Source organism: Rhinatrema bivittatum, chromosome 1 (assembly GCF_901001135.1).
Source record: "Rhinatrema bivittatum chromosome 1, aRhiBiv1.1, whole genome shotgun sequence".
Lineage (NCBI taxonomy): Eukaryota > Metazoa > Chordata > Amphibia > Gymnophiona > Rhinatrematidae > Rhinatrema > Rhinatrema bivittatum.
In genome coordinates, this window is record NC_042615.1 from 742,481,034 (window position 1) to 742,505,156 (window position 24,123).

Sequence of the window (24,123 nt, forward strand, 5' to 3'; positions counted from 1 at the left end):
GATTAGATGCCAGACCCAGAGAGAGGAGGAAGGTCCCAAATGAGAGTAGAAGAAAGTGAAAACTTATGAATCTATAAACTGCTATATTTCTGTTGCCAGCACTGTAGAGGTAAGCAGACGTTTCTTTGTATATTTGCTTTAAAACAATAAAGTTCTATAGAAGAATCACCATAAAACCAGACTTCTCTGTCCTCCGGCAAGCCAACGACCAAACACACCGAGTTTCGGGTACCTATTCTTTATAAAAGGGAAGTCTCTAGAACAGGAAGGTTGCCAAAAGGATGAAGGAGTGAAGCCATTAAAGTGCCTGGCAGTGTGGCCCAGCCCAGAAATGGGAATGGTTTAGAGGAGTTATAAAACATGCTCCCCACATGGTGTTTGCAAGAAGATGGTATGGGAAGAAAATAAGACAGACGGCATGTGTATAGCAGGTTCTTCCCTCAGAGGTGCCTCTGTGACTCAGTAGGAATCTTGAGGGTTTTCCCATAGCCCTCAAGGAGTGTGTAAGATGGAGGAGTTGCTGAGCCATAGAGAAGGAGAATAAAGAAGAGAAGTGAAATTTGGAGATTCAGGCCTGGATACTAGGGTTGAAGGCCACAGGACCTAGGGGGAATGTGCCTGCTGGAGCTTCAGCACAGAGTGAAGGAACTATACCTGCCAAAATGATAAGGGTATTTTGTCTGGATCCAATCATGGTGGCTGTGAGTAACAGTTTGTTTCTAAGAGTCTTTGAGTTAAATCCTGCAATGCAGAGTGTTTGAGGAAGAAAGAGAAAAGGTTGTGAATGGAAATAGGGCACTGGGAGTGTATGGCCTGTGAAAATGACCCTGAATTGTCTTGAGGAGTCCAGCGAAGCCCTCGTTAAGAACTGTGAGTTCAGAGCCTGCAGTGTTTGGAGACCCTTTCTTACTAAACTCAAAGTAGAAGGGACTGAGTAATTAATATTTCAGTGACTTTAGCTGAGCTGGGAGTGAAGAGGAATTGTGTTATTCTGATGAAGGGATGAAGTGTATTACTACTGGGATCTTTAAGCTAAGAACTGTGAATGCCTGGGTTTTGAACTGCTGCAGTTGTGAGAATTTGGCCTACTGAACTGATTCTAGAACTGCAAGTATATCTTCTGTTTTGCCTCTTGACTATTCAGAAAACTTTATTTTATTTGGAGCACAAATGTTGGGGTGGAGTTTGGCCCTGCAGATGATTCTGTTCATGCCGTGAGAGAGAATATTTTCCACTCTGGAAGAACCACTCCTATACTCCCCAGGGCTGGGAAGGTGACCCCGGGAAGGCAAAAGAAGAGAGATTGATAGTAGCTGGATTCAGCTGCATTTAAATAGAAGACAAAGGATAAGCAGAAAAGCAAGTACATTGCAACTGAAGGAAGAATGAAGTTGGAACTGGAGAAAGGGTTTAACTGTAGTTGCAGAGAATTATGTGTGCTCATAGGGAAGGTGGGATAGTGAGTCTGAAATAATGAAATCTGTGCAGAGTTAAGGAGCAAGGCAGTTGAATTGGAATTGACAGAGGGGAGATAGGATAAGGCAAAATCAACAAAGAGCCATCTAAGTCATGAAGAGACTGGCAAAGGTGATCATTAGTAGGAGGGAGGGGAGAAGTTCAGTCAGATGGACTGAATAGAAAACCAAATGACAGATAGAGTGGTAGAAAAGATAAAAAGTCAAAGAACAGGACCTAAAAGTACAAGCTCCATAAGGTTCCCAGCAATATTGCTTGGGAAGGTATGGTAGGGAGGGGAGAATTAGACAGAAAAGACAGAACATAGGGACACAGAGTACAGCTGGCCAAATCAGTGGAATTGAAATTAATTTTGAAGTCATTTAGAATTACATTAAGACCCCACGTAAAACTAAGGAAAACGTCAAGGTCATTAAAAAGAAGATTGAGGTGGGGATTACATTAATATTTCAGTATAAAATGTTATACTTTGGAAGGACTTGATCTTATTGCAAAGATATTTTTTTCCTTGAACCATTTGGCCACAAGGCAAAAGTAAATAAGTTGAAATCTTATTTTCAACCAAAACATTGTCAATAAGAATCAAAATTTTTAGATCCTGTTCTGTTTCTCTGCTGTCAGAATTTGGGAGGAAGCAATAGCTGTTACATGTTTCCACAAACAGAGATACATCAAGCTCTTAGTAAGTAGTAGTGAGGAGTTGCTATTTGCCATGTGAATAAAATTGATCAAGTCTTTGACACATAATATTGCCCGTTTCAGTTTTCTCATTAGAATCTCTGCTGCATTTGCTGTTTCCTGTTGATAACCACCTGTTTATTGAAGATACATTTTCAGACCTTTTAGGTGTTACTTGTCAGCCCACTTTATTGCTCTTTGAAGCAAAAATCCTTAGGTATCTAGTAAAGTCTGATAAGTGCCCTGGCATGTAACCAAGGATGACGCATCATTGTTTAATGGTCTGTCTTAGAGTTTGCATTTGAGAACAGTGAAGAGAATGCTAAAACCTTCCAGCATTTGCTCTCTAAATCCATGAGGAAGTTAGCCACTTGAAAAAAAATGAAGAGCTAGTCCTGAACTCGAGGCTCTGAGATCCAGAAATATCTGATTCAGTATCACCAAATTTAACTCATAGATAGGATCTAATAGTGGCCCTGTTTTCTAGTTGTTTTCTATCATTGAAGCAAAGCCTATGAAAAGTACATGATTTTCTTTTTGGTTTCATTTAGTATTTATATATCGCCAAACCAGGCACAGACCAGTCCAAGGTATGGTATACAGCAGATAAAAACATAATTTAGAATACAGTCATATAAAAGATATTACAGTAGAGCTGCATCCCCTACCTATAAGAACACTCCCTTCTCCAGCCTACAACCACCTAAGAGTCACCATAGCACCATATACTACCGTGGCGATAACCCTTTCTAGAGATGTGAATCGGAACCAGAATCTGATCCGATATCAGTTCCGATTCACATCTCTATAGATGTGAATCGGAACCAGAATCAGATCCGATATCAGTTCCGATTCACATCTCTACTTTGTACCAACCGCACCATCACTGATCCCATACCCCTGCCCCATTGCTAATATCAGGACACTGCTATTTACAGTATCTTCTAGTTTATCCATTAGGAAATAATCTACATTTTTTTCTTTTGGGTGGGAAATAGTGTATGGATGGGGCCTGGGAACATTTTTTTTTTTGAATCGGGGTCATCTTTGTCACTAGGGGGGTGGGGGAGGGGGGTATGGACTTGAGAGGTCATCTCTATCACTATGGGATGGGGAGGGGTCTATGGACATCAGGGGGGTATCTGTGTCACTGGTGGGTTTGGGGAGGGGGCTATGTACCTTGGGGGAGGAGTCATGTATGTCACTAGGGGTATGGGAGGAGAGGATGGGAAGAGAAGTGGTGACTGGGGCTGGAATCTTTACTGATTTGGAGGGATTTGGTGTGCATTTGCATTTTTTTTTTTTACATTTTGGGAGGAGTCGGGGCCGCCTCACATGGCAGCCTTGGGTTGTCTCCCTGTTTGCCTCAATTTATTTTTTTCCTACCGCTTTAAATGTGCGGCAAGAGCTCAGGACCTGCTTTAGGGTCCCGGGCCTCCCGTCACACATTTACCACTTTTCCAAGAGGTGTTATTTTATCGTGGCTGACCACCTTCTCGCAATATACCGACAATGCACGTAGAGCACTAATGTGCTTTGATGCATCACCCGGTTAGGCAGGTAAGAAGATTATGTCCTTTACTGGATGTATCAAACTGTGGCAGGTCTCTGTGGTATCGCTTTTGGATTACTGCAGTGGTCCTTTTATGATCTTAAAAACGAAGAGTTGCATTTCGCAAGAGGGCCTTATTAGTCGCTGGTTTCAAATTGTGTAATTCGCCCCGCCTACCTCTCTCAGCTCCTCCCACTCACCTTGGACTGATGGCCACCACGGCGTCTGCTTACCGTTCTCTCCGGTGTCCCTGGACCGGCTTTGGTGCTGCCTCCCGCCATTCACCTCCAAGGTACCTCTAGGGCGCGCGCGTGCACGCCGCCCTCATCTTTAACTCCACGGCACGAACCTCAGGGGCGTCCCCCTTTTCTGACGTCTCGTTGAGTTAGCAACAGGATTTGTCTAATGGGGTACCTGCTCCTTGGAGGCCTCTTTGCTTCTTTGCAGGTGCTATCAGGAAACCGGTACTCGCTCCTCGAGGGCCCATGTTCCCTGAGTCGCTGCCTGCAACCTCTACACCTCTACTTGGAAGAACTAACTTAGTTACCATCAGTGAGTACAGATACCATCTCTTTCCACAGTACTGCTTCAATGGAACCAGGTACTCGCTCCTCGAGAGCCTGCTCTCTGCTCCGGAGCCAGTCCTCTCGTCTAGTGGAATCTCTGTTACTGCTAATTGAGTACAACTCTATTGAGTCTCTCTGCTCTAAGGGATCAGGTACTCGCTCCTCGAGGGCCTGCTCTCCCTGTCTCGGAGCTTCTCCTATTTCTACCTTGGGACTCTTAATGCTATTCTCATTGTGTGCTCATAACTCTCAGTCTCTTTCCACTACAGCACTGCCCTGCAGAGGATCTGCTGTTCCAGCGTCCTGTGTGAGACGCGCCCAGCCAGGCTCTACAACCACTACTCACTACTGCCACCTCTGGTGGTTACCTAAACTGTTTAATAAAAGATTCAAATCTGTGTTTGTGTGTCTGGAGTCTAGACTGACACCGTAGTCCCTCACGGAACTTCCCCCCCCCCCCCCCCCCGTGGGTGTGGTCAGCTGCCACAGTGTCCAAGGATCCACCCAAACACCATTAACCATAACAATGACACGCAAGAAAAAAGTAAAAACAAGGCTCAGCCTCCATCCCCCTTCCTACCCTCCTGCACCACCTCGTACCTTAGATCATATCCTGCATTGGGGCCATTTCCAAAATAGTGCTGACCTGACATTGCCCCGCTATGTAACTGGCGTAAGTTCCGGAGATAGGACCCCAACAAAGTGGGTGCAGGTTAGGGGCCGGGACTCTACTTTTTTTTATCTTTTTTGTGGGGCCTGGGACCATTTTTTTTAAAATTGGGGGGGTCGTCTGGGTCACTATGGGGGTGGGGGGAAAGGGCTAGGTACATCAGGGGATCATCTGTGTCACTGGGGGGTGGGGGGAGGGGGTATGGACATCGGGGGGGGGGGTCATGTGTCACTAGGGAATTGAGGGGAGGGGATTCGAAAGATTTGCTGGGGCTGCAACTGTTATTGATTTGGAGGGGTTAGAGGGGTGCCGGAGCTTTCACCACACGGGTTCATTTTTTTTTTTTTTTTTTACATTTTGGGGGGAGTGGGGCTGCCTCAGCGGGCAGCCATGGATTGAGACAGGCCATTTAAGGTAATGGCGATCCTCTGAGGTTGGGGCCGCTATCGTGTTCAAGGGGTGCTCTCCATATTTTTTTGTGCCATAGTGTTTAGCTGCGACACAAAAGAATGTGCCATACAACCACATTGTTTTCGAGGGAGGAGCCTCACTACTGCGGCAAAATCTCCATGATAGTAGGACCCCTCCTGCGATAAAACATCGTGGGTCTAGGGGTAAATTTGAAAAATGCTTTCTGCACTACTCCTATTATGTGGAGTCTAAATGAAGAAGACTATCAAATTAGGCACTTAGATCTCTAACTTTTGTCACACAGGCCATTTCTGAGCCATCAAATTGAAGTGATAATGGGAGAACTACTTCTCCTCTTCTATTTATGAACAAAAATTCTGATTATCCACCATTCAAAATTAAGCAGCTGCTAAAAAAGCCTCTTAACAATCACTCACATATTCTTGTTCATCCTTTTCAAAGTAACCACCTAGTCAAGGCTAGCAAGAACCACCAGCTGGATGCAATACACATAAAGAAATCCTATAATCCCTACGCACCACAGCAGCTGCTCCAAAGGACACACAAAGATATTGAAAGGTAGGGGTGATATCGTGCAACCCTGTGGAATCCCCCCGCAATCTATTCAGAATGGTTCAGACCTTTCACCCCTTGCAACAACTATAGAATACTTGTCAGATGAAAAGGAAGAGAAATATTCAATAGCCACTTTCTTCTACTCCCTTACGTCACTCCAGCAAGACCTGATAGTTCACCGGGTGAAATGCATTTGATAAATCCAGAAGTATAAAAAAAAACTGATTCACCCTGCTCCCTACAGTGCAGTACTTTATAGGCTAGAGACTCTAAACCTGGTGTTGTGCTACCACTTGCAGAAGGGCCCTGCGAGCGGCTTCATTCACCCCGATGCCACCTCTGCCTTGTTGCCGCATCCTAGCAGTGGGAGAGATGCCCCCATTGCACCTGGTCTTCATGGCTGGAGTCGCCGCCTTTGACTTCTTGCGTGGCCAGAGCGTGCTATCCCCGCCGCCACTTCAGCCTTGCTGCTGTGCCCTGTGGTGGGAGAGATGCCACCGCTAGCGGTCACTGCCTGCTTCCTGTGCAGCATCTCTCCTATCCGATGCCGCTTCTGCTTCCTGCGAGGCCTGAAATTCTTCCGACATTCTCAGACTCGGCAGGCAGCCTCCCCAGGTGTGTGCGCGTACCTCTGCTCAAGAATTTTTTTTTTTTAAACAATTTTTATTGGGTTATACAATAACAGTACAGATCACAACAACTGGAAGTGAGAGGAACTCTGATCTCACCCCAGAACAGTATCACCAATAAAAAAAACCTCTACAGCATCCCCCCCACCCAAACCAAACCCCCCCCTCCTTTTTTGTTATAGAAGTGAGTAAAACTGTAGGTACTACGAAATAGCCCCCCTCTCCCTAGGAAGGCCATCCCTTACAGAAATAGAAATAGAAATGAAAATTAATCATTGACAACAAGACTGCGAGCACAGGGGGCCAACGACTGCAGGTACGGCTGCCAGATCCTCAGAAATCGCCTGCGGCGCTGGGGTGTCATCCGAGCCTCCAGGCTCTCCATGGTCATCATGAAGTGCAGACTGTTCTGCCAAGACCAAAAGGAAGGGGACTCAGCAGACCGCCACGTCGAGAGAATAATCTTCTTTCCCACCAAACAGGCCTTGGAGAGAAGCAAACGCGAGCCAGGGTCCCGAATCCGAATCGGGGAGATGCTGCCAAAAAGTAGCCACAACGGAGCAATAGGGAAAACAACATCCAGCAGATCCGCTAGATAATTTGCCACTCGATGCCAAAATCGTCGAACCGGGCCGCAAGCCCAAAACATATGCGAAAGTGTACCCCTGTTATGACCACACTTAAGACAAGCCGCCGTAGGGGCTATAGCAAAATGCCTGGCCAACACAGGGGACACATATGCCCGGCATAAAAATTTTAATTGCAACTCCCGGTAATATTGATTCTTAGTGAACCTGGCTATGCGTCCAAAACATCTTAATATCGATTGAGTCACCATAAACTCCCCATCCTCATTCCAACGCGTCTCCAGTATCTGAATTTGATTTAGTGCTGACCTTCGCCGCAGACACTTATAATACATTGACAGTGAGGGAGCAACGCGACGCTCAAAATGGAACACATTGTCCAAAATCAGGTAAGATGAGGGTAACCTTGCATCCGCTGGGAGGGCCCGTATGTAATGACAAATTTGCATAAATGGGAAGGTGTGTGTCACCCCAAATCCATATTGGGACATAAAATCTGAATATGAGAAAAGCGTCCCCTCACTCGTTAACAAATGACCCAGTAGTGTGACCCCTCGGGCAAACCAAGACCGAAAAACCAAGGACTGTGTTCCCGGGCTAAAATCGGCATTCCCACCTATCGGCAGAAAATAAGCATTTAAAGCAGGAAGCTGCAACCTTCGAGCTAACCGTTTCCACGTCTGCTGCAGCGGGCCAATCATGGCTGTATGAGTCAAAAAAGACGGCAGGGACGCCGAGTTAGCTTGTAAGCATGTACGAGGGGGCCCAAGGATACATAAAGGCTCTATCCGGTACCAAGGATGTGTGCATGGACTCGTCCACCAACCAGTCTCTCACAATTCGCAAATTACTAGCTAGGTTATACTCAGCCAGGTCAGGCAGCCCAAGGCCCCCACTACCAGTCGCACCCTTTAACCAGGATAGGGGAACTCTTGCTCTCCCCCCTCCCCAGATAAATTTCCTGATCGCTCTCTCAACCACCTTTATGTCTCTGTGCTGAACCAATATTGGGAGATTCTGGAAAAGATAAAGCCATCTAGGCAACAGTATCATTTTAACCATATTTATCCGGCCACTAAGGGAAAGGGGAAGTCGACTCCAGCCCGTCACGCTGTCAATCGTTACCTGTATCTGAGAAGGGACATTAACCTGATAAAGATGTTCTGGATCTACTGGTAGCTGCACCCCCAAGTATCGCAGCGACTCTCCCGCCCATCTCAGTGGAAACTCGTCTGGCCATGTATCTCTTAAATTGGGAGGATAGGCCAGCGCAGAAGACTTGGTGGCATTTAAACTAAAGCCCGAGAAAATTCCGAAGTCCCAAATCGTCTTCATTAAGACAGGAAGGGATTTCTGGGGATCCGTGATGAGAACCATCAAGTCATCCGCGAAAGCCACCATTTTAAAGATGTGACTACCCATACGGACCCCCCTTATCTCTCGAGTGATTTGAATGGCAAGGAGAAGAGGCTTGAGCTGAAGGATAAACAAGAGGGGCGATAAAGGGCAGCCCTGCCTGGTCCCCCATAGCTATCTCCAGCGGTTCCGACTGCGTGCCATTAGCGATAACGACCACCTCAGGCCAGGTGTATAAGAGATGTAATGCTTGAAGGTAAAAACCCGAAAACCCCATCCTCTCCAGTACATTAAAGAGATGTTTCCATTCCACTCTATCAAACGCTTTCTCAGCGTCTAAGCTAATAGTGAGGTAAGAAATATCCATTTGGCGACACATGGTCATAGCAACCAACACCCGCCTAATGTTTGCCACTGCATAGCGCTGTCTGACAAACCCGACCTGATGGTCTCCAACTAAGAAGGGGAGGAGGACAGCCAATCTATCTGCCAAAATGTTTGCTAATATTTTGACATCTACATTCAGTAAGGAGATTGACCTATAGGACTCAGGAAGAAGGGGATCCTTCCCCTCTTTAGGAATAAGCGTGATGTGAGCCCGATTCTCATAAGCAGGGAAAGATCCCTGGCGGATGAGATCCATAAATCCCTCTGCCAATGGACCCGCTCCTTTAAAAGTTTAAAAAATTCCGCTGTGTAACCATCTAGGCCTGGAGCCTTCAGGGAACGTAGGCGGCCAATAACCAACCTCACCTCCTCCTCTGTTATGGGGCCTTTTAAACTCTGCCGCTGCTCCTCTGTCAAGCACGGGAGAGACACCTTGGAACATAAGTTATTCCAAACCTCCTCACTACCCCCCGTAGATGTGTATAAATCAGCATAATAATTACGAAAGATTTGTAGGATAGAGGGAGTGTCCTTCACAGTCCTACCAGTGGGCATACGCAATGCAGGGATGTGCCTGCGACCCCGAGTCGACCGGAGAAGGTTAGCCATCATGCGGCCTGTTTTGTTGGAATATTGAAACAATTGGAAATTATAGTAGAGAATCCCTTTTTTAGCACGCTGATGAAGAAGAGAATTCAATGCCCCCTGGACCGAGTGGTAATGGTCCCAATTACGGGGTGTCCCTGCCCTATTAAAGGCTGCTCGAGCAGTAGTCAACTGCCTGGTTAACTGCAAGATCCTTTTGTTGAGCATTTTACTTCTATGGGCCATATACGAAATAATCTCCCCTCGCAGAACTGCCTTCGCCGCTGACCAAAACAAGATCGGTTGCGAATTGTGAGATTGGTTACAGGCCAGATAATCCGCCCACTTTGCCCTCACATACTCCTGAAAATGGATGTCATTGGCCAAAAAATAAGAGTAACACCACAGTCTTGTTTCCGGTTGCCTGCCTCTAAACTGAAAATCCACCCATACGGGTGCATGGTCTGAAATCACAATATTATCGATTTCCGCACCCTGCACCTGCCCAAAGGCGTGACCACTGATTAGGAAAAAATCCAATCTGGATTGCGAGTCGTGCGCCTGCGAGACATGGGTAAAGTCGCGTTCCAGCGGATGCAAAGTTCTCCACACGTCTAGTAAATGCAGTGTATCTTCCAACATTACAGGACCCCTCCCCATTCCATGCTCCCTCTGTCTCGCGGGTCGAGCATCCAACTCTCCTTTAACTGTATTGAAATCTCCGCCCACTACAAGTATGTCAGTCGTGTGGTAGCAAATATGAGTATAAACATCTGAAAAAATGGGGGTTATAGGTATTAGGGGCATATACATTACAAAGCACTACAGTTTGCCCATACAATTCAGCAATGAGAATAATATATCGCCCTTGAGGGTCTGCGATTTCCTTTAATATCTGCAAAGGTAAGTTTTTATGTATTAAAATAGCCACCCCTGCTGAGCTAGAGGACCCCCCTGCCCCTCTAATCTCTCCTACCCAGTCCCGCTTCAAGTACCTAAGTTCCGATACCGCAAGATGTGTCTCCTGTAGAAATGCCACCGACACCTGCTTACGTTTCAGTAAAGTGAGAACTTTAGAACGCTTAACCGGGGAGCGTAATCCACAGACATTCCATGATATCACCCGTGTAAGATTAAGCATACCAGAAAAACCAACATCCACAGGAATGCCTCGTATCCCACCTCAAAGGGGTAGAGACCCTCCCAGCCAAGGCCACCACCTTCCAACATCCATTCACCCCCATTTCAAAGGAAACACTCATTCCATAGTACCAACCAGCCAGACAATCATTCATCCTCGCTCCTACAACTTCCCCCCCTCTCTCCCCTTCCCCCCTCTCCCCCTGCCCAACCCCCAACCCCCCTCCCGCCCTCCCTCCCCCACCCTTCCCCTGCCCCCCTTGGCCCACCCAATAGGGTTTCCCTCCAGTCCCCCTCAATATCATCACCTCCCGGACCCCCTAAGTGGAGGTAAGGATCACGCTTACTGATGCTTCTGGGCACCGCCCCAGCCTTATACCTCTGCTCAAGATTTAAAGAGACTGCAGCAGGAAAAGACCTTGGCCCCTCCTGATGATGACATTGCCTCGGGCCTTTAAATGCCACTTCTTCTATTGCTCCAGGCCTTCACAAGGTTACTGGTCCTTCAAGATCTCCTGTTTTGTGTGGTTCCTGTTCCTGGTCTCCTGAGTCCAAGTCTTCAGAGTCCTGTCCAAGTCTTTGCCGCTGGTTCAAGTCTTCGGAGTCAGAGTTCCTAGTCCTGAGTTCATGAGTCCGAGTTCCATGTCTGAGTTCCTGAGTCCTGTCCCTGGTCTCCAGAGTTCTTGTTCCAACTACCTGCCTGTTCCAAGCCTGAGCCCTTGTCTTGTTCCTGTTTCAAGCCATGCTTCAGTCTTCAAGCCATGCTTTGCCTTTGTCACATCCAAGTCCTCAGTGTTATGTCCAGATATCCAGAATCTTGGCAACGTCTCCAGAGTCACCTTCAATTCCTTTGTCTTCATCTGTCCTCATGCTCAAACTGCTCCCAAGTGTAGTCCAAAAGGGCTTTCGGAGTGGCCAGAGGGCTACCCCAGAGACCAGCATGGGTTGCTGGTTCTCAGTTCCTGGAGCGTGTTGGACGTCCAAGTGTTCCTGTTCCAAGTCTTGAGTGTTCCTGTTTCAGCCAGCCCATGCCCAGATGCACTCGCCCACCAGCGGCATTGACCACGGCCAGTGACAGGGTTGTATCGGTTGTATCGAGGCACAGGGACTCATGCTCACATCTGTCTGTGTTCTCAACACCCAGGGTCCCTGATCACACTTTATTCCATAGCCACAGGAAGAGCCACAAAACCTGCCCCTTCTTGCAGAGTTTCCAGTTCCTCACAGAATTGTTATAATAAACCAGAGAGCTGGATAGACTCCAGTGTGCTCCCCTTGGAATGCTAAAGCCTCCTCTCCTGCAGCCTTGTTTTGAGCTACCACAAACCCCTTCCTGGTTTGTTCTCCCCCCCGTGCAAATAATGATCAAATGAAAAGACATGCTGGGCCTCGTCCTCCTCTGCGGGCCGGGCCTGACTGCTGTCTTGGGACGTGGTTAAGGTTGAAAACAGTAGTCAGGCCTGGCAAAAAGAGGACGAGGATGTGGCCTGCTGCTCTTCTCTTCTTTGAAGTGACCAGGGTTGGTAAGGTGGGGAGGATGTAGTGTTAGTGGCTGGAGATGGGATAGATAGGGGAAAGACGAGATTGGAAGTGATTGTGTGAAATAAGGGAGAGGCAGAGAATAAAGGAAAGAGGAGATGGAAGGATTTGATTGCATGAATCAGGGGAGAGGCAGTGTGAGGATGAGGGAAATAGAAGATGGAGTGATTGGGGGGGGGGGGGGTTGTTTGAAACGAGAGAGCTGGAGCAGGGAGATAAGGGGAAGAGATGGGGGTTGTACGAAACGTGTATTGGGTTCCCTAACTGGAGGTTTAGCTGGAACAGGGTAGCTACACAAAAGCCGGGATTCATCCGGCTGGAGACAGGGTTGGAAGGATAATCTCCTGGGCCCTAGATGCTGTTGGGGTGATTTCTTCCCGTTTCTCTCTCACTAGTAGTGTCAGTAGTGCACTGGTCAGGGGTATTCTCAGCAGATAAATAGATTCACAAAGAGATTCCAAGTAGCAAAAAAGACTACGGACTCCGAGGATGGTGTTCAAATTAAAAGGTTACTTAGAGTTTGAAGAAAAAACATTCCAAACCAGTATGGCAAAATCAAATGCAGCATCAGAAAAAAACAAAAATCTCTTTATTCTCATCCTTAACTTGTTGTTCCCCAAATTGGATCAGTGTCCAATAATATTGTCCTTCCCTGTGAAGAGTAGGGTAACTCTTCAAGCTCCAGCATAAACTAAGGGTTTGAGAGGGGAAAATACTCCTGTCTAAAAATAGATCTCAAAACAGATAACTCCAGTAGCCTTTGCAAAAATCTCAGTCCCAAAACTACAAAACTCAGCAAATGTTTTCCATCTCCAACCTGTGTTGTTAAACTGGTCACAAAGATAAAAAAAAAAAGTAAGAATCCAGCCCTTTGAGCAGGGGTTTGCCCTTCTCTCTGGTAATTGGTTTAACTCCAAACTCTAGAATCTTCAAAACTCCAATTTTTCACACAAAAATCTTATTTCCTGAGATCCAGGGATGATCTCACTCTTTGTGTTGCCTTCCCTGTGATCTATGCATGCTCACAGGGCACTTTATTCCCCTGAGCAACAACCCACAAAAAGGTGGGGTTATAGCATGGGCGGATCCAAAAAATGTAAAAGCCCACTCCCACTGCCTATACTAGAAAAATCCAGGAGAATCCTGGATCACACATGGGATGGGGTTGTGAAAGTTTGGAGGGATTATGGGAACGGGGCTGGGAGATGGGGTGTGGATTGGAGAGGCTGGAGAGATGTGTGACAGAGGGCTGGGTAGATAGGGGTGTGTGATTGAAGGTAATGGAGAAGGGAGGATGTGTGTGTATGGGAAGGTGAGTGGGGCAAAAAAAGTACAGGGAGTGGAGAGAAGAAAAGAGAGATTATGGGAAGTAGGGAGAGAGAGCAAGGTAGAACCTGGGGGTTGGAAAGTGAGGGGGAGCAAAACTGGAGACAGGGAAGGAACACTCCCATCTCCTCATATCTCCCAAAATTCTCAGGAGCTCCTTTCCTTCTTGTTTTCCTCCCTGTACTCTCCATCTTTCCGCTCTCCACCCCTCTCCTGATCTTGCCTCCTTCTTCTCTTCCACCCCATCCCCAACCCTGCCTTTCTTCCCATCTTCCCATCCTTAATCCTCCCTCTTACTTTCCATTCCTGATCCATCTTTCCTCCCCTCCTCTCATTCCCTTTCCATATCCTTCCCCAATTGCTGATCCCTCTCCTTTCCCATACTCTCCTCTTACTCCCATTCTATATTTTCCTTCATTCCTCCATCCCTTATTCACTCTACCTCTCCTGCCTGATATTCCTTCTTCATTTTTCTCCTCTGAAATCCCCGCTCCCGATTTCCAGATCCTTTCTCCTCCTTCCCAGACCCAATCACTAAGAATCTTATCCCTCTATTAAAGAACTAACTGAATTAACTGGACTCATAACAAAAATGCAACTGTTTAATATGTTAATGAATACAAAATTATGCAAATTTGCTACATAATTGCTGATGAATCTTGAAAAATCTGCCTCAGGAATCCAGGAATACTGACTAAAACTGTTTCTGTACATCTAAACCCTCCTTGGCACTGATCTAGTTCTGATGCCTCCTCTAAATAAGCTGTGAGTTGTGATGTGACTGTCTTCTTGATGATCTTTGAGAGAAAGGAATATTAGCCAGAGGGTGGTAGTTGTAACAGAGTGTTGCACACAAAGATGGTTTCTTTAAAAGAAGGACCACCTCTGTACACTTAGGGGTAGATTTTAAAAGAAGCGCGATCAGCCTACTTTTGCTTGCGCATCAGACTCAAGCAAAAGTACGCTGGATTTTAGTAGATACGCGCGGAGCCGCGCGTATCCACTAAAATCCTGGATCGGCGCGCGCAAGGCTATCGATTTTGTATAGCCTGCGCGCGCCGAGCCGCGCTGCCTCCCCCGTTCCCTCCAAGGCCGCTCCGAAATCGGAGCGGCCTTGGAGGGAACGGGGGAGGGCCTTGGAGGGAACGGGGGAGGCCGAAATCGGAGCGGCCTCGGAGGGAACTTTCCTTTGCCCTCCCCTCACCTTACCCTCCCTTCCCCTACCTAACCCACCCACCCGGCCCTGTCTACACCCCCCCTTACCTTTGTCGGGGGATTTACGCCTCCCGGAGGGAGACGTACATCCCCGCGCGCCAGCGGGCCTGCTGCGCGCCGGGCCGCGACCTGGGGGCGGGTACGGAGGGCGCGGCCACGCCCCCGGGCCGTAGCCACGCCCCGTACCCGCCCCCAAAACGCTGCCGACACGCCCCCGCAACGCCGCGCGCTCCGGCCCCGCCCCCCTCCGAGAACCCCGGGACGTACGCGAGTCCCGGGGCTCTGCGCGCGCCGGGAGGCCTATGTAAAATAGGCTTCCCGGCGCGCAGGGCCCTGCTCGCGTAAATCCGCCCGGTTTTGGGCGGATTTACGCGAGCAGGGCTCTGAAAATCCGCCCCTTAAGTTCCACTGGCAGGCGATGCATGTTTTTTCTGCTATTAGGTATAAACAAAATAAGATAGCCTAATTGGTAGAGCATAATGAACCTTCTATTTCTTGTTATATTCATCTATATTAATATACAGTTATGGTTTTGATGTAATAGACTGGCAGGCAGTAAAAAATGTAAAGTTCAGTTTTGTAATGTTTCCATTTATTTAATTCATTTGCGATATCCTGGTGCGTATCCTATTTTTTTGGTTGGTTTATTTCCATCATTAAATGTTGTGGTTATAAACTTGTAATCTTTTATTGTTTGAATATATAGGGGCGGATTTTCAGAGCCCTGCTCGCGTAAATCCGCCCAAAACCGGGCGGATTTACGCGAGCAGGGCCCTGCGCGCCGGGAAGCCTATTTTACATAGGCCTCCCGGCGCGCGCAGAGCCCCGGGACTCGCGTACGTCCCGGGGTTCTCGGAGGGGGGCGTGTCGGGGGGCGGGGCCGGAGCGCGCGGCGTTGCGGGGGGCGTGTCGGCAGCGTTTTGGGGGCGGGTACGGGGCGTGGCTACGGCCCGGGGGCGTGGCCGCGCCCTCCGTACCCGCCCCCAGGTCGCGGCCCGGCGCGCAGCAGGCCCGCTGGCGCGCGGGGATTTACGTCTCCCTCCGGGAGGCGTAAATCCCCCGACAAAGGTAAGGGGGGGGTGTAGACAGGGCCGGGAGGGTGGGTTAGGTAGGGGAAGGGAGGGTAAGGTGAGGGGAGGGCAAAGGAAAGTTCCCTCCGAGGCCGCTCCGATTTCGGAGCGGCCTTGGAGGGAACGGGGGGAGGCAGCGCGGCTCGGCGCGCGCAGGCTATACAAAATCGATAGCCTTGCGCGCGCCGATCCAGGATTTTAGTGGATACGCGCGGCTCCGCGCGTATCTACTAAAATCCAGCGTACTTTTGCTTGAGTCTGATGCGCAAGCAAAAGTAGGCTGATCGCGCTTCTTTTAAAATCTACCCCATAGTGTGGAAGGCTTTGTTCATGCACTGATGAACAAAATTAATAGCACACTTTGTGCATGATCTATAACAGTTGTATTTTGAGCCCATGGTGCACTGATGAACAAAATTAATAGCACACTTTGTGCATGATCTATAACAGTTGTATTTTACACCATGGGCTCAAAATACAACTGTTATAGATCATGATCAGATCCTCAAGATCTATATAGATCAGATCCTCAAGACATTCAAATCCAGAAGTTTTTCCCACAGATACGCAGGCTGAATTAGCCATGCTGTCTGGAAGTGCCCCCTGGCAGCTCAAGGCAGGAACTTCTCCTACCACTAGCAGAGCTTTACTGCTGCACGCCTGCATGGTGCCTTCCCCCGCGATCACCGCTATGTGACCCAATAGTGTGAGGACTTGATGCGCTGTTAGTTGCACTAGACTTCTCAGAGTGGTGGCCAGGGTCTGAAAGGTGGAGATCCGGTCTCCTGGAAGAAAGGCTTTGCAGAGGTGCGTGTTGATGAGTGCACCTATAAATTGCAGTGTCTTAGAAGGGTCGAGGTGAGACTTCTCGTAGTTTACAACAAAACCCAGACTTTCCAAGCAAGTTAGAACCTGAACTTGATGGCTGCAGATCAATTCCTGGCTCGGGGCTACTAGCAACCAATCGTCGAGATAGGGAAAAAGTTTTATGCCCTCCCTTCGAAGGTGGGCTAGATGATAGGCTAAAAGGTAGAACCCTGTATTGATCATGTTGATTGTGGACCTGGAAGCACAGATTGTGCCAGGAAAAGGGGTGCATATGTATGTGAGGTCTAAAGAGCACATCCAGTCATTAGGTTGTAGGAATGGTAAAATGTTCTTGAGAGAGGTCATCTTTAACTTCTCCTGCACAAAACATTTGTTGAGTTCTCTAAGATCCAGTATGGGCTGCAGCCCTCCGCTTTTCTTGAGAATGAGGAAGTATTGAGAGTAAAATCCTTGAGATTGGCAAAAAGGGGGGCACCAACTGTATTGCCCTTTGTTGCATGAGGGATTTGACTTCTAGCAAGCGGTTGAGAACATCACCCCCCAGCGAGGGGGGGACAAGGTGCAGTAAGGCGGGAAGCCTTGTAAAATGTAGGCAGTAGCCATTTTGGACGATGTTGAGAACCCAACTATTGGATATGATCTGGCCCCATCCTGGCGCAAACAAAGCGAGGATTCCACCTAATCTTCCTATAGCTGTGGCCACGGTAGAATCAAAAAAAGGATTGGGTTAGTGGCAGCAGCCGGAGTTGGCTTGGGGGTGTGCTGGGATCGGCCCCAGCCCCATGGCTGCTATAGTTGAGTTTGAGCCCTCTGTATTGGGTAAGACTAATCAGAAAAAATTCTTTTTCACTCAACACACAATTAAACTCTAGAATTTGTTGCCATAGGATGTGGTTAGTGCAGTTAGTTTAGCTGTGTTTAAAAAAGAATTGGATAAGTTCTTGGAGGAGAAGTCCATTACCTGCTATTAATTAAGTTGATTTAGAAAATAGCCACTGCTATTACTAGCAACGGTAACATGGAATAGACTTCCTAGAGCTGCGAGCCATTCGTTACACCATCCGTGCTTTCTCACGCCTTCTTCTAAACAAATCAGTCATGGCATACATGGACAATCAAGTAGCCATGTATTACAAAAACAAAGAAGGCAGGTCCGGTCCCAGGACTTTGTGTAGAGAGTCAGTGCCTCTTCTGGAGTGGGTGCTAGTGCATTTGATGCAACTGCAGGCCACTTATTTACCCAGCATACAAAACGCATAAAATCTAGGCTTTATGTGTGTGGCCAGGCCCTGCGTGTGCCGAGCCAATTTTCGAAGGGGCCCGGCCACGTGCGTAAAGCCCAGTACAGGCACAAGTGCCTAGCTTCTTCGAAGGGGCAGGCTAGGGAGCATGTCCTGGGTAGGGAGGGGTGGGGGTGGGGGGCGAGCCGGGACAGCACCATTATTCACTGTCCCGAAGACCTGGCTACCAGCGCACACAACTTACTTCAGCTTGGGAGCTGAAGTTGTGCAACAAAGAAAAAGAAAATGTTAGGGTTTAGGGGGTGGGGGAGGAGAGGGGAAAGGGAAGGGAGGTTAGGTAGGGGGGTAGGAAAGTTCCCTCCCAGTCCGCTAATTGGAGCGGACTGGGAGGGAACTGGGGAAGGCCGGAATGTGTCACCGCGTGAAAATTGCAGAAGTCCCCACCCCCCTTGTATGCATCGCCTGCAAATACACGTCGATGCGCATTTTATAAAATCTACTCCAACTCTTCAGTTCTGGACTGGTGATCTCATCCATTAGAGTCCACCTCAGTGCCATTGCAGCGTACCATTTCTCTATTCAAGGCATCTCCACGCATCCGCTAATATCTCACTTCATGAGGGGTGCTCTGCGGCTCCGGCCTCCAGTTTTAAGCCTGGCCGTTCCTTGGGGCTTGAACGTAATCCTAGAAGCATTAATGCTTTCTCCCTTTGAGCCTATGCAGATTGCCTCATTGAAGTTTCTCACATGGAAAGTACTTTTTCTAGTAGCCATCACGTCGGTGCAACGAGTAGGCAAACTGCAAGCACTGGTACACTACTCCCCCTCTCTGCAATTGCAATGACAAAGTAACCTTACAGACTCATCCATCATTTCTCCCTAAAGTGGTCTCAGCCTTCCATCTAAATCAACCTTTTTCCCAAAGCCTCATGCCTCGGGAAGGGAGGCATTGCTGCATACGTTGGATTGCAAAAGGCCTACTACAAGCAGATAACTCACTCACCGAGCAGGCCTTCGTAACTTTTTCTCTCCTTCAGTCCAAATGCTCCAGGACTGCCAGTGTTTAAACATACCCTAGCAAATTGGTTAACCCAATGCATTCACTTCTGCTATGCAAATCGATCAGAAGTTTTAACATCGAGAGTGAAAGCGCATCAACTGAAATCAATGGTTGCTTCAGTTGCACACCTACTTCAGGTGCTCATTCAAGACATATGCAAGGCAGCTATCTGGTCGTCGTTACATACTTTCACCTCCCATTACTGCCTCTAACAGCACGCCAGATTGGACGCACTCACGGGGCAGAAAATACTGTGCCACGCCACTAACGCTTAATACTGTCCACAAAACTAGTGGATCCTCTGCACAGCTGATTGATGTTACCAAAGTATGCACTTATATTTGAATAACAAATGCATGCTTGTTTCTGAGATCTGTTCCTCCTTTACAGGGTTAACTCAGCAATTTTGTAAATCTAACAAAAATTATGGAGTGGCTGGTGAAGGTATTCTTTTTGTTTTGTGTATTTCACTAGACTTCACCTCTCCCAGCTGAACCAGTATCCATCTCTAGAATACCTTATCCTTGGAAGACTGGATAACCTCTCGTTTCAGCAAGAAACAAGGCTGAAAAAATGGAAATCACCTTGTTCAAAAATGTCTCTTCCAGAATCTCAAAGTCTCAAAAACTCCAGAATATCCAACCTTTGCTGTTAACTAGTCACAAAGGAAAAAAAAATAAAGATCCCAGCCCTTCAAGATACCAGGTGTTTGCCCGCAAATTCTTCATCCTCACTCTCTCTATCACACCTCTCGGGGAGAGTGCAGTGACCAAGATCACATGCTCAGTAGGACCTAAAAACTGCAAAACCATTATATGAATGCAGGGTGAAGCCTGGCTACACTAGTCAGTTACCCCTCACTCCTAGGACTCCCTCTCTCGATACATTCAAATCCAATCTAAAAGTTCACCTTTTTGAGGTTGCTTTTAATGATTAACCACTTCTCTACAATAAATACACTTCCTATCAACTCTTGTTTATCATTTGTCTTGACTATATTGTAAACCTCACAGAGCAGTGACAGTCTCTTATATGTGTCTGTACAGCGCTGCACCTGTCTAGTAGCACTTCTATAAATGATAAATAGAAGTAGTAAAAGTAGTGGTGCTCTCTCCAGACAGATTTGAAATTTATTGGCAGGGTAGTGTGGAAGAGCTTGGACTATGTTGTATCTTCACGGTTGATAGATGGAATACTGTAATAAACCTGGCACTTTTCATAAATACAAAATTCACTAGAAAAAAGGTGCAATTCATTATTAGCTCCATTTTAGTCTTGCAGACCTCCTTATTTGAATATACAACAGACATATTGTTAGTGTATGGCAGAAACAGCAAAAAGAAAAAGGACTTGTAGAGGATATCTCTGTGTCAAAGTATCGAGCTTGTGTCCTTTTGTGTATTCACTCTTTGGACTGATGCATTAAGCAGTCTGTTCAGCAGTAGAGACTCTGTGACATGAGAAATGTAGTTGGAAAGACTATCTCTTTCATATGAAATGTATTTTTCTGAGCTGTAGGATGCTTGTTCTCAGTACCTGAATCTGGCAGCTACAAAGTGTAGCTTATTCTGTCCTCTGAGATCAAGGCACTACTAAACAGCACCTATTAGGGAGAGCAATTTCATGGTTGAAGACTGCTGTGCTTGTTGGGAACTGGCTAGTAATGCCTAATTCTGCCAGAAAAATAAAGAGAGAGACTATCAGTTTTAGGATTCATCTAGAACAAGAAGAACAAAATGGATGCAATGGAAAAAAAATGAAAAAGAAGAGGGAGAAAGAGGCATGATAAGCAGAGGGGGATATAAGAAAGAAAAATCTAGTTATTTTAAAGAGCCCAGAAGAGGACTGAAGGAAAACAGAAAATAATTCAAAGCAAAACTGTACAGCATATTAATAGAAAATACAGAAGTAAAATTAGATTTAGTAGAATTTAAAAAGAAAAGAATGAAGAAAAGCTTATGGATAAAGGAGGAAAACAGGAAAAGAGGTGAAGAGAATAAGACAGGTGAAAGCAACAGAGGTTCCATATTTATGGAAGCTGTAAACTAAGGTTTGAAATAGTATATTCCTAAAATAATAATAATAAAAAAGGATTGTGCATGTTTGGTTAAAAAACAAAACATAATTTACATATATTTGACCTGGATGACTCAGAAATGAAATTTGGTGCAGCCACTGTTTGTCAATGCAGTGAGAGGCACTTAAACCTATTATGCAGACAGGGTCATTTTCCATGAGGGGGGGGGAGTCAGGAAGCACCCACTATAGAACCAGTGATGTTTTTTTGGACTCAGGGGTCAGGGGCGGGGGGGGGGGGGGTGAGTGGGATAGGGCCTACTGAATCACTAATGGTGTTCCTAAAAACTTGGGAATTGGGGGGAAGGGGTATGGGGGGTAGTTCCCCACCCTCTATTATGCCGTGTTTTAATCTGTGTAGACAGCTTGGACTGGTTGGAGGAGTGATCGTCGTCTCGCAAACCTTTGAGTCTGTTTTTATATTTGTTTTGATGGGGGCTGTCTCAATTGGCGACCCCAGTTTGAGGGGAGGGGGAGCAAGTTAAACCCCTGGTCACTTTTTTCAGGTTTTGCGTTGATTTGTTTTTTGGCCATAGGACCCTTTAAATCTACCGTGGGAGCATCGGGATCTGCATTAAGGTCTTGATGCTCCAGAGGCAGATTAGCATTTTTCTGAAAGGTGTAGATAAAATAATGTGGATGATAAATTGATGATCACAAAACCAATAGTGATATATAATATATAGTAATACAGTAATAAGTTACTCAAAAAATATTTTTACAAAACTTTATTACATACCATCGATTCCACCAAATACATAAATCAACATATCAGAAACCATGTCATTATCTTTAAACTTTAAAACAAGTGTGTTTTAGGAATTGTGTATGAATGTTTTATGTATGAAGTTTTGAGTGAGCATGTATGTGGTAGGATAGTTCTATGACCTGTGAGTGAGTTATTTTTATTGTTTTTAAAGTTTTTAGATTATGACATGGTTTTTGATATGATGTAGTTGGTGGATACAGTGCTTTGTAATAAAGTTTTGTAAAAAAAAAAATTGTGATTTCTTACTGTATTAATATATATTGTATATCATTATTGCTTTGTAATTGTTTTTTGCTGATATATATGTTTTTTGCCATTATTTGATTTATCTGTGACTGTGACAAACTGATAAGTCAGCTGCATTATTTTATTTACATAGGATTGTCTATGGATGAGCTGCTTTGCATGGCTTTGCAAAATTCATGCATGCAAATGCCATGCAATGCAACTCACTGTAATTGGGAGGGAATCTGGGCAAGTTTATGCAAAATATCACAAATATTGCACGATATTGCCACAGTAAGACTATATCGCACAATATATAGTGTTTATCACGTGATACATGCTATTTAATGTGCATTATAGCCCTATTGCAGCTTAATAAAAAAGAAACATGATTTTATATTGCTTTTGTATAGTATTTTTTGTGACTAATGATGCTTTTGCACTGTAGAAAATGCTTCAAGCTATTAAATTGAACAATTTCAAAGAAAAAAGGGATTAAAACTTATGGATGAAGCCTCCCAGGGATTCATTAATATTTATACCAATATATACTGGTGCTTTTGATGTGATGCAAGAGCAGATAAACCACTGAACCAGTGACAAAAATGTCCTGAAGCTTGAAGCTGCTAAATCTCAAATTACATTGTTTTAAAATTAGCAGCTGTTTTTTTATTGTTTAAATGAATACAAATCTTTCACCTGCTTCAAAAGAATTTTTATTCAATTTGTGGAAACTATGAAACTCCTTAAGATTGTTTATTTGACAGATCTCTTCTTGAACCATCAGTTGCCTTTGTGGCAAAATCTGAATTGAAGGAAATCCATCATGTTACCTTGAATTGGTGAATCAGTTATAGTTTTCCCAAAATAAGCAAAATGAAAGGATCTTGGGGAAATCTAGGTTCACCTGGTTTGTCCTTGAATAGTTTGGGCATTCCTACTAGGAATGATCCTCTTGGCTATACATTTTCTTACTATTACATACATAAGAATATAAGGTATGCTATGCCTAGCCAGACCAAAGGTCCATCAAGCCCAGCATTCTGTCTCTGTCAGTGTCCAATTCGAGATTCAAAGGGAATTTGATCCTGCGAATAATGCTAAAAAGTTGCATGCAGATGTAACGGATAAGGTGGAGGAATTAGTTGGCTGCCCTGGTGTTTGCCCAAGTAAGGATAAGGTATTTAAAGAAACCTCTGCTATTGAAATTTAAAGTTTTATGGGTTCTATGTGTACATCCTTTTCAAAATTAGATCCTTTCCTAAGGACTTCATATACTAAGCATTTTTCTCATAGATAGAAAATGGGAGAAAAGTCTTACTAAAGCAGGCCCTAAATTAGGGAATTCCGAGTTAGGATTAGCCAAGCCCATGCGATAATTGTGAATTCCTCTATATCTTAGGGTTATGTTCCTGCAGATCTGAAGTATGCCAGAATTCATCGGCTATTGAAAAAACCCTGTCTTGATGCAACAGATATTGGGAGGTTTTGCCTAGTCTCAAATTTACCTTTTGTTTCAAAGGTAATTGGAAAAGTGGTAGGCTGAATGAAATAAAGTTAGGATAGAAAGAGATAAAACACCGCATTTGATTCAATGGCAAGTTGATATTGGAATCAGTATCAACCAGTTTAAACCAGTTCTGTTAGACTGGTTTAAATCATCTTTGTCCAGTTGTACATTTCAGATGAATTGGAACTTTGAATTGTCAGAACTTAAATTATTATGCGGTGTCTCACAAAAGTTTCTTAGCGCCTATTCTTTTTAATATTTTTATGGCTCCATTGGTGACTTTTCAGTTGCTATTTGTATGCTGATGACTTATAGGTAATCGAATATTTAGATTCAAAACAGCAGCATGAACTGGAAAATTGCAGTAAATGCCTGGATCAGATTGCTTTTTGGTTTTGTTGTCATAAATTAAAAATTAATCTACTGAAGGCAGAAACTTTAGGGAGTAGCAGAAGAAGTAATCCTGCCAAAGTATCTCCTACTGAGTCAAGAGTGGTGATACCTTTGAAAGATGTAATTAAGATCTTGGAAGTGATTGTGTCCGATGATGACTGATCCAATTTTAGTTGTGGTGCATTCTATTTTTCACTTGTGGCATGCATGAGGGTTACGGCCTTATTTGGACAACATGTCTGAAACTATTATACATGT

General features: G+C 45.6%; 1 protein-coding gene across 1 annotated transcript in view; it reads left to right on the forward strand.

The window, feature by feature from the left end:
* OXCT1 (3-oxoacid CoA-transferase 1) overlaps nt 1-24,123 on the forward strand; it is a 570,108-nt gene that overhangs the window by 338,778 nt on the left and 207,207 nt on the right. The gene's annotated exons all lie outside the window — the stretch shown is intronic.